This window comes from Pan troglodytes, chromosome 6 (assembly GCF_028858775.2).
Source record: "Pan troglodytes isolate AG18354 chromosome 6, NHGRI_mPanTro3-v2.0_pri, whole genome shotgun sequence".
In the NCBI taxonomy this organism is placed as follows: Eukaryota; Metazoa; Chordata; class Mammalia; order Primates; family Hominidae; genus Pan; species Pan troglodytes.
Window position 1 is genome coordinate 29,721,189 of NC_072404.2, and position 8,225 is coordinate 29,729,413.

The 8,225-nt window shown below is 41.5% G+C and overlaps 1 non-coding gene across 1 annotated transcript; it reads right to left on the reverse strand.

Annotated features, from left to right (window-relative positions):
• Nucleotides 1–7,604: 7,604 nt before the first annotated feature.
• Nucleotides 7,605–7,711, reverse strand: LOC112209935 (small nucleolar RNA U13). The gene has a single exon (XR_002944919.1). It is a non-coding gene; the product is annotated as a small nucleolar RNA U13 (small nucleolar RNA).
• Nucleotides 7,712–8,225: the final 514 nt, after the last annotated feature.

The following is an 8,225-nucleotide window of genomic DNA, read 5'->3' on the forward strand; positions in this document are numbered from 1 at the left end:
AATCCCAGCACTTTGGGAGGCCGAGGTGGGCAGATCACAAGTTCAGGAGATCGAGACCATCCTGGCTAATACAGTGAAACCCCGTCTCTACTAAAAAAATACAAAAAATTAGCCGGGCATGGTGGTGGATGCCTGTAGTCCCAGCTACTTGGGAGGCTGAGGCAGGAGAATGGTGTGAACCTGGGAGGTGGAGCTTGCAGTGAGCCGAAATCGCACCACTGCACTCCAGCCTGGGCGACAGAGAGAGACTCCTTCTCAAAAAAAAAAAAAAAAATTTTTAACATGTAATCAATATAAATATTATTAATAAAGTATTTTATATTCTTTTTTTTAATACCAAGACTGAACTCTAGTGTTTACACTTAACAGCAATCTCAGTTTCACTAGCCACAATTCAAGTGTGTAATCTTCTGCCATCTCACTGTGTGCCCACATGACCTCTTCTTTGTGCATTCCCTGAAGGGATAAGAGAGGAAACTCTGGTTTTCCTTATTAGGACGCTGATCCTATTGGGTTAGAGCCCCACCCTACGACCTCATTTAATCTTAATTACCTCCAAAGAGGCCCTATCTCCAAATACAATCATGTTGGGCCTTCACTATATGAATTTTGAAGGGGCACAATTCAATCCATAGGAGAGGGTGTCTTTCTATCCCTCAGTGCCTTCGATGGCACCTGTGTTCCCTGTTCATAGTTTACAGGGGCAAATATGAGTTTAGGAATCCACCAGAACTGGGTGTCTATTATTTACCAACTGTGTGACCTTGGAGAAGTTGCCTGACCTCTCTTAGATCTCTCACCTGTAAAATGGAGATAATGCTGCCTTTTTACAGTGCTGTGAGACTTGTATGAGGCAGTGCATGTGCAGGGTTCTGGCCCTGGGTCTGCCAGGTGGTAGATGCTCAAGAATGGACAATTTTATTGATATGCACTTTGCCTGCTGATTTGTAATTTTATTATTGATTTCATAGTTCACACTTATAACTGCAGAGTCACAATCTACCAGCAAAAAGGAAATAACTGTAGGGTTCAATGCAAAAGAGAATAAATCTGCTTTGCTTTCCTATGTGATTTCACAGTATATACTGTAATCAGTGGGGGCTGGGATGCCTACATGCACGGAAGTATGGCTTATGTAAACTTTTTTTGTTCAAATTCTAATCTTCAGCTGTTCAATATTTTGTGGTCACCATTCTTGTTAGCTGAGGTATCCATCTAATATTTATTAGCTCTTTTAAGTAAACATTGGAAAATAATACAATGTAATGCACTTTGCTAATAGAAAACAGCAGGGGGACAGAAAGGAGTCCTTTTAATTTTTATTGCCAATCTACCTCTATTAAAATCTCCAGTTGAGATTAAGGCTATCTTGGAGAAACACAGAGAGGAAACCTGAACTAATAACATGAATATTTTATGTAGTAGATCTTCAACCAGGGGCTTTCTGTTCTTTGAAGATTCTGTGGGTGTATTTTTCTTGACTGCAATTACACATTTGCAGAATTCAAAATAAAAAAAGTGTATGTCAATTGCAGCACTACATCAGTCTCAGTCTTTTTAAAAATTGAGTTGTATGGTTTTGGTGTTGAGTTAAAAAAATAGATACTGTGCTTGAATATAAGCATCTGTAAACTCTTAAGAAGTATCTCCTATGTAAGTGGAATTAGGTATTTTTTCTAGTTCAAAGTACCTTCTGAAAGAGCTTCGATTTGATTTCTGTTTTTTTCTTTCCAACTAAACACATGTTGGTGGGGTGGCAACACATGTTGGTGGTAACACATGTGGGTGGGGTGGGGGGAGTGGAGGGCTGTTGTTTCCCTGATGGATGGGGCCATCTTGAATGAAAACAGCCATCATTATTGTTTGTGGGATTCTTTTCAATTTGTATCAGAGATTAGTGAGGAAAGGTAACAATAGGGACCCTCAAATTAAAAAATAATCTTTAAGGGTAGATACCCATGAGAACCCTAGCATGGCAGAACTGGAGAGGAGCCCAAGGATCATCAGTCCAGCTCCTCTTTCAGGAATAAGGAAGTAAAGTAACTTGACCAAAGTCTAACATAGCTTGTTGCAGAGCTAGTGTTAGAATCCACCTCTCCTGGCTCTGATTTTTCCATGAAACATAATTTTTGTCCCTGGAAACCTCTCTTTTCTTTTTAAATTTATTTTAAACAAACTAATTATTGTTTAAAAATCTCCCCTGGAAACTTCTAGTTTCCCTGTGTTGTGTAAAGAAAGATTGTAGCTGTTATGTACTGAATGTCTAAGTTTCCTCAAATTCATATGTTGGAGCTGCAACCCCCAATGTGATGGCATTTGGCCATGGGGCCTTTGGAAGGTACTTAAGTTTAGATGAGATCATGAGGGTGGGGCCCCTATGATGGAATTAGTGTCCTGATAAGAAGAAAAGGAGAAGCCAGAGCTCTGTCTGTCCATATGCGAGGATACAGCAAGAAAGAATGCATCTATCTGTAAAACAGAGTCTGAATTGGCTGGGACTTTGATTTTGTATTTCTCAACCTCCAGAGCTGTGAGAAATAAATCCCTGTGGTATTTAGTTATTGCAGCCTAAGTAGACTAAGATGGAAGCCAATCAACTAAAAATGTACCAGAAATAAAGATACTGATTTTTAAAAGTAAAAACATAGTTAAACCAGATCTGATTTCTCCTTTTTAGAAAAGCACGACTTTCATGAAATGTTGAAATCAACCAATCATTCATTCATTCAGAATTTTTCTTTGACCACTGTATGCCAAGCTTGGAATGTAGAATGCTGGGCCCTGACTCTGGAGTCTAGTGGAAGAGATCTATCTGTAAATATGTAATTACTCCTGGAAGGCAGGGCTCATGTCTCTCTTTTTTTCTCACCATTTAATCCACATTGTCTAATAGGGACAGAGGGCATTCAATTACAGTTGACCCTTGAACAACATGGATTTCAACAGTGTGGGTCCGCTTCTACATGGATGTTTTTCAACCACATGCAGATGGAAGACAGTATTCATGGAATTAAAAAAAGTAGATACTATGCTTGAATATAAGCATCCATAAACTCTTCATCTCAAAACCCAAGAATATGGATGGCTTCTTTTTTCTTTTTATTTATTTTATTTAACTTTTAAGTTCAGGAGGACAAGTGCAGGTTTGTTACTATATAGGTAAACTTGTGTTATGGGTTTTTTTTGGGGGGGTATGGATTATTTCAACACCCAGGTATTAAGCCTAGTATCCATTAGTTATTTTTCCTGATCCTCTCCTTCCCCCAACCTCCACTCTCTGAAAGACCCCAGTGTGTGTTGTTCCCCTCTATGTGTCCATGTGTTCTTATCATTTAGCTCCCACTTGTGAGAACAGGTGGTATTTGGTTTTCTGTTCCTGTGTTAATTTGCTAAACATAATGGCCTCCAGCTTTATCCGTGTCCCTGCAAAGGACACAATCTCATTCTTTCTTTTTTTGTGTGTGATGGAGTCTCACTCTGTTGCCCAAGCTGGAGTGCAGTGGCACGATCTCAGCTCACTGCAACCTCCACCTCCCTGCCTCAAGCAATTCCCCTGCCTCAGCCTCCCAAGTAGCTGGATTACGGGTGCATGCCACCACGCCCGGCTAAATTTTTGGATTTTTAGTAGAGATGGGGTTTCACCATGTTGGCTAGACTGGTCTCGAACTCCAGACCTCAGGCAATCTGCCCACCTCAGCCTCCCAAAGAGCTGGGATTACAGGTGTGAGCCACTGCACCCGGTAGATCTCATTCTTTTTTATGGCTGCAGGCTGTTTTTTTTCTGTACTCGGGCTCCACAGGGCCAACGGTGGGACTTGAGTATGTGAGAATTTTGGTATATATAGGTTGGCAGGGGTAGAGGGGCTGGAACCAATCTTTTGTATATATAGAGGGATGCTAGTTTTGAATGAATGAATCAGTGGGAAGAATGGATCAAACATAGCTTTAGAGAGGAGGTGATTTTAGGCTGGTTTTATTCGTTGAAATAGACTTTTTTTTTTTTTTTGAAAGAAGTAAAGATAGGGAGAGGTGTGATATGGAGCTTGAGCAGGAGTTTTCATCTGATGAAACCATGTCCTTTATTTGACATTGGTTTCATCTTACTACAGCCCAAGGTATCCAGTGCCAGTATAAGAAGCTACATACTTTTGATTGAAGTCCCAGGATTATAAAAATGGAACTGGGACCAGCCCTCTGCTCTCAAAATCAAAAGAAACCAATGATACCTTGACCAGGAAGAAGAGAGGAAAGCAATTTTTTTTTTAAAAGACTCTATTTACATTCATTTAATATATTCTTTTACGTTTATTGACTCATTTAGTACAACTCTGAAGAATTGTTATTCCATTTTAGAGATGAGAAAACTGAGGTTCAGAAAGACTGAACAACTTCTCCAAAGTTGTATAGCTATTAAGGTGGAGCTGGGATTTGAGTCCAGTTGTTTCTGACTCCCTAGGCCAGCAGCCTCTGAAGTGCATGCATTTTCCACCCTGTGCCCGTACTGGCAGAGCTCGGTGCAATCCTTAGGCAGTCAGTTCAGTTCCGACTGTCTTACTATCTGCAATGTTTTCAGACTAAAACCTTGGCTTTTATGAGCTCAGTGGAAATACAAGAAATATTATATCCAAGTTTTTCTTAATTCACTGGAAATCCATTTGAGACGATGCTTCATGTGGTATGTTTGATGGTGTAACTCATCCCATTTCTGCCTAATAAAGGAGAGGAAGTTTGGAGAATGGTTAGTAGAAGAAGGAAGGAGGGGAGAGGAGGGAGGAAGGCAGGAGAGAGAGAAAGGAGATAAAATATATTTGTCAGGGAGTGGCTGGAAAGAAAATGAAGTTTTCCAGGAAGGGCACTACTGATTTTAACTGGGAAATGGCCAGGAGCTAAAGGCCAGTGATGAGCAACAATAGGCCTGCCAGGCTGAGGAGAGTTTAGTGTTGTATTTAAGCATAAAACCTATGCAAAGCTGATGCTGCCTATCAGGGTACTTTCAGCCTCATCTCATGAACCCCCGAGCACCAGGGCAGAACAGTTGGGAGGAGCTGGGCTGGAGCAGGGATTTCCTGGGTTGCTGTAGAAGTTCTAAGAGTGTTTTTTTGTTCTTAAAAAAAAATTATTTGTATTAAGTTAAAGGATACAAGTGCAGTTTTGTTACACGAATATATTGCACAGTCGTGAGGTCTGGACATTCAGTGTATCCATCACCTGAATCAAATGTACATTTTACCTATGAAGTACTTTCTCATCCCTCACCTCCTCCCTACCTCCCACCCTTCTGAGTCTCCAATGTCTAGCCTGTTCTTTCCTCTATCAGATTCCCACACAGTCATCCAATAGCTGAGAAAATTAATTGCTTTGCACTAATAACTACTTTCAGTGTTTTCTATTTGTAGTATTTTATTTTATAAGGGCACATTTGACTCTGTTGTATTCTAGAAATCATCATTAATGGTAGAATTTCAGACCCCGTGATAGGCCTATTTGAATTAACACAGGTACAATTTTAAAACGATATCTCCTCTGTTGTGGGCCCTCCCTGTGCTCTGGGATAACCCCGTCTTGGGGAAACGCTGTGTTGTGGTGAGGTGTTTTTTCATACTACTGCTTTCCTGTAGTGCGTCTACTATGGGAAAGTGAGCTAGATGGAAGAGAAGCACACAGAAAATAAGAAGAGAAGACAATGGACTCTTCCTGAGAAACAGTCATTACTATGAGGAACATCACTTAGAGAGTAGAGAGACACAGGTTGCATGTGAGACCCTCGGGCAGAGTGACAGCGCGAAGATAGTCCCTATGGACTTCAGGTCACGGGTGGATCTGACAGCTTAGGCTCATTTTCTCAGGGTCATGACTGTTGAGAGGGATGGATTTCACCTTCTGTGTAAGAAGCATTCCTAGAAATATGAAAATGTTTGCTTGTAACTGCCACCGAGCAGGGACAGAAACTGCCACATGTGGAGGGCTCTTGTCAGTGCCCTGAGCACTCTGCATTTGTGGCATGTCACTTTTCTCAACTGTGTAACAGGAGAACTGGATCAGGAGATCCAGTCTAACTCATTTTGACAGGCTCTCCAGGGTTTGGGTGGAAAACAGCCTTTGTGTTGCTGAGGTTACAGAAGCAAGGATTAATCATACCTCAGAGCTATGCATCTGTTTTGACCAGCACGACTACTCCCTGATGCAGTGTGTGTGTGTGTGTATGTGTGTGTGTAACATTTTCTTTTTCTCTCAACTTTTTTCCTGGAATGTTGCTGATACTTTCTGATCTGATTGTCAGTCTGACTACTGGCTCTCCTTCCCTTTTGCACAGGTGCAAGTCTGAGGTTTTCTTCACCTGACAATTCTTTATCAGTAGATGGAATTTTAGAAATGGACCGGGAGATAGGCTATCCCTGCTGCACTTTTAGTTTCAGATCATCTTATCTGCATCCAGCCCCTGGCATTTGCTGCTTCCTGGAAACATAAAATTGTAAATTTGCTGGCTTTTTTTTTTTTTTTGCCTTAAATAAAATTCTTTTCCTCTGTGATATCAGCTCAGCTCCTGGGAAATGGCAACTATGACCACATCCACCAGCCCTTGATATGGCAGCTATGGAAGAAAGAATGACGTGGCCTGTTTGGCTTACTAATTTTTTCCTCCTCACGTAGGTCTATGGGAGCATTTAATGAACCCACATAGATTTGAAAAGGACCTCACAGAAATAGAGTAGAAATCAAATAGGAGTTGAAAACGTCATATTAACTTCCCTGTGGGCAGGTCTTTAGCTTGAGATGGCTTCTTGAGCCACCTCAGTCAGAGCAGGAGGCATCTGGCAGAAAGCCCTGGCAGACCTTCCCTGAGAAATGTTCTCTGACAAAGTGGCAGTGGAAGTGCTGCCTCTGATCATCCTCAGGCACATAACAGAAGGCAGAGATTTCACAAGGGGAGGGTGTTTTCATGTTTGGACCCCTGGCTTGTTGACTTTTGTCATCCCCTTTTGGCCGGTCACACACCCTCGCTCTGAGGCAGCGCTAGTGTCACCCTGGGCCTGGTGGGTATAGGGGGGTGGGGCAGCATGTTACCAGCTTCGGCTTTGCATCCAAGCTTGGAGGAGCTGACAGGGCCACAGACACAAGTGAAAGCTCTTTCTCCACCTCATGGAAGGGCAGAACCCTGCTGCTGGGCACTCTTTTGAGCATGACTGTGTATTGTGAACTCAGAGTTTCACTCGCCCAGGGGTTGCTTGGTTGAGCCATTTACACTCAGGGTTTGAGGACCTTGCTTCTCTGACATTTCCCAGATGTGGTTTGTGGTCGGATGCCCCTGTGGCTTTAGATCAGCATTTTCTAGATACTGTTTCTGAGTCTTTTAAATTTCAAAGGACATCAAGATTGGGCCGTGTGACCTTTTCCACTAAGCTGCCTCACTTTATACTCACTTTATATCTCTGGCTTTTTTTTTTCTCATACTCTGCACTGCTTCCTCCCTATCCATCTCCTAATTTGGGTTTCTCTGTTATCTCCTTATGCATGGCACTGCTTCTTTCAGTAGAAATAAATAAATAATGCACAATTTCCAATTTATAAATAATACATTCTCAAACTAAGATAAATTTTTTTCACTTCAGACATAATTTGCCAACATCGAGTCATAACAAGATTCGAGGGAGGCACTTCTCACACATTAGCCTGAAAACCCAATCATCACGCTCTTGAACCACAAAAGGATGGAGATGAAATTTTTTTGAAACATGTAAAAGTAGAAAGAAAAAATTTAAAAAATCCATTCTAATATAAAAAATGACCCTCTCCTTCCTGAATCTTTTTATTAGATGTTGACTAGATGCTGGCATTTCATTTATAAAAGTAAGCATGTCAAATGCCTACAGGCAAGGGCAGCTTTATAACCAAGGGAGACAGTGGGTGCAAAGAGTGGAGACCGATCTGGGTCTGAAACCCGGCACAGCCACATCCTGGCCATGACTTTGGGCAAGTAATTTATCCTCTGTCGGCCTCAATGAGTAAAGTAGGAGTAGAAAATATGTTTCTTGGGAGTATTAAATGTTAGACTAAAAGCTATGCAAGGTGAGCCTTTCACAGGGAAGATGTTCAACAAATACTTGTGCAATGATAATATAATTTAAAAGTTAGAAGAATAGGCTGTGAGGGAAGTGTAGGCAATGGGAGCACTTAGGACTGGAGTGAGGGAGGGCTGTGAGGAAGAATCAGCTTGGCAGACGAAT